We start from the raw sequence: 3,097 nt of genomic DNA on the forward strand, positions 1-3,097 counted from the left end.
TTCCTTTCTCCAGCTCTTTGTATTGCTTCCAGAACTCTCTGAAGGGCTGGTTTTGTGGACATGAATTCCTTCATCCTATTTATGTCATGGAAGATTTTTATTCCCCTTCAAGTATAAGAGACACTGTGGCTGGGTATAATAATCTGGGTTGGCATCTGTGGTCATTTAAAACTGGGAATACTTTGGTCCAGGCTCTTCTGGCTTTCAAAGCTTGCATTGAAAAGTCAGCTGTAATCTAAAAGTCAACTCTAATCCTAATGGATTTTCCTTTATATGTGTCTTGTTTCTCATTTGCAGCTTTCAGTATTGTCTCTTTGTTTTGTACATGTAGCGTTTTTACTATGATATGCCATGGAGAGTTTCTTTTCTGGTCCTGTCTGTTTGGTGTTCTGTATGCTTCTTCTGTTTGTATGGGCATGTCTTTCTTTAATTTTGGGAAATTTTCTTCTAGAATTCTATTGAAGATCTGATCCATGCCATTATCTTGGGTTTCTTCCCCTTCTTGTATGCCTATGATTTGTAGGTTTGGTCTTTTTATGGTGTCACACAATGCCTGCATATTCCATTCTTGTCACTTTATCTTCCAGTCTTGATACTTTGTTTTTCATTTCATTCATCCTATTGGTGAGGCTTTCTCCCATTGTTTCTAATAGGCTTACTCAGTGTTTCACTTCCTTCTTCATTTCAGCCTGAGTATTCATCAATATTTCTAACTCTTTTCTCAATTCATTCAGAAGTTTATCCCTGTCTTCCTTCAGTTCTTTGATTTCTTTTTTTGCGTGTTCTTTAAATTCACTGAGTTCTTTTATCATGTTTATAATTGTTCTTTTGAGGTCCATGCCCTGCATTATCTCTAGGGGGTTCTCATTGTGCTCCTCTAGAGGATTATTGATGTTTGGTGGGGATATGTTATTTTGGTTTTTCATGTTATTATTTTTTTCTCGTGATTTTGACATGTGAATTTCTTTTGTAGTTTCTGACTCTTGTGTGATTCTCGGGCCTTCAAGTTTAGATCTGCTTCTTTTTTTGAACTGGTTTACTTTTTGGGCATGAAATGCTGGTTTGTCTAAGCTTCCCGGTCTCTCTTTTGATTTTAATTGGAGTGGCTGGATTGCTTTTTTCTTCAGGAGTTCCCACAGAGGCCCAATTCAGATGAGGTTTAGATGTTTTCAGGCTTCCTCCAAAGGTCTGAATCCCTCCAGGAATGATTTTTGCCTCAGTATTTTGGGGGTTGGGCTGGCCTGGGAGTCTGGCCCAGGGAAAATGCTGGTCTAGGGCAGGTAGTGACCCTGCCACCCAGAGATACAAAGGCAGATGGGGTGAGAAGAGGCCCCATGGGCTCCTGGGGTCTACACTTAGGAGCTGGGTTGGTCTGGATGCAAAGGATCAAGAAGAGGAAAGGTCAACCCCCGTGTCCCAGAAAGAGGCTGTCGTGTGGTGCAGTCCCAGGGAAGCAGAGGGAGGTGAGGGCAAGGCCAGGCACAGAAGTCATGCTCCTGGGGCCTAAAAAATGCATTATGTTGGTCTGGATGAAAAGGATCAGGAAGCAGTATTGGTTCCCCAGGTGTCTGGGGCCCCAAGACAAAGAATTGGGCAGAACCCAAACTAAGAGGAGAGAATGGTGGGGGAGATGGGAGGGTGAATGAGGCTGGGGGAGTCAAGGCACGGAGGGCACAATGGACCTACCACAGAGAGAGGCCTCACTTCTAATTTATTTAATTAAAAAAAAAAGTATTTCTTCTCCTTTGGCTGCTGTGGCTGCAGCCATGAGTATGCTACATGTGGCAAAAAAGAAGGTATGGTTGGACCCCAAAGAGACCAATGAAATTGCCAATGCCAAGTCATGTCAGCAGATCTGGAAGCTAATCAAAGACAGGCTGATCATCTGGAACTGTGACCATCCATTCCAGGGCTCAATGCAGGAAAAACATCTTTGCTCCATGCTAGAAAAACACCTTGGCTCACCAGATGTGCAGGCATATGGGCACAGGTAAGCAGAGGAGTACTGCCAATGCTAGATTGCCAATGCCTGAGAAGGTGAGTTGGATGAGAAGGATGTGCATCCTGTTAAGGCTTCTCAGGAGATACTATGAATTGAAGATTGACCATCACATGTACCACAGCATGTATCTGAAGGTGAAGGGCAATGTGTTCAAAAACTAGCAGACTCCAACAAACATCCACCAACTGAAGGCAGACAAGGCCTGAAAGAAGCTCTGGGCTGACCAGGCTAAGGCTCACAGGTCTACGACCAAGGAAGCATGCAAGTGCTGTGAGGAGAAAGAGACTAAGTGATGCGCCCCTCTTGTGTTTATACATAGTCGCTTCAGCCATAAAAATAAAACAAGGCTTTGTTTGTTAAAAAATATATATTCTTTGAGACTTTCATACAATGTATTTTGATCATATGCAGACCGCTTCCCTCACTTCTGCCCTTACCCACATTTCATGTTTTGTATTTTCCTCCTTTTTAAAGGCCTTTCAAATCTAATTTGTGTTCCCCACATGCTCTTGGGTATGGGCCAATCCCTTGGAGTCTGATCGTCCTAATTTAGGCATCACACCCTTAAAGAAAACTTACTCAATCTTCCATGACATAAATAGGCTGAAGGAATTCTTGTCTGCAAAACCAGCCCTTCAGAGAGTTCTGGGAGCAATACAAAGAGTTGAAGAAAGGAATGACTATACCCAAGGGGTTGCAGAAAGAATTCCAATGAGGGTATAACAGGGTAAAATACAGCTATAGCAAGAATGTAAAAAAATACTACAGGACTTCAAGACCCAAATTTACCCCAACTCATTAATAGTAGGGGACTTCAATACACCACTATCTCCATTAGGTAGGTCAACAGTCCAGAGACTTAACAGAATTAAACAAAACCATATATCAAATGGACTTAACAGATATCTACCGAGTATTCCACCCAAACACCAAAGGACATACTTTCTACTCAGCACCCCATGGAACTTTCTCCAAAATCGACCATATACTGGGGCACAAAACAAAGCTCAGCAAATACAAAAAGATTGAAATAATTCCATGTGTTCTATCAGACCACAGTGCAAATAAAGCTTACAATCAACACCCGAAGAAACC

The 3,097-nt window shown here is 42.2% G+C and overlaps 1 pseudogene; it reads left to right on the plus strand.

The window, feature by feature from the left end:
* The first annotated feature begins 1,376 nt into the window (after nt 1-1,376).
* LOC103729552 lies at nt 1,377-2,295 on the plus strand (annotated as a pseudogene).
* Nucleotides 2,296-3,097: the final 802 nt, after the last annotated feature.

This window comes from Nannospalax galili, unplaced genomic scaffold, assembly GCF_000622305.1.
Source record: "Nannospalax galili isolate Female #2095 unplaced genomic scaffold, S.galili_v1.0 scaffold872, whole genome shotgun sequence".
Classification (NCBI taxonomy): Eukaryota; Metazoa; Chordata; class Mammalia; order Rodentia; family Spalacidae; genus Nannospalax; species Nannospalax galili.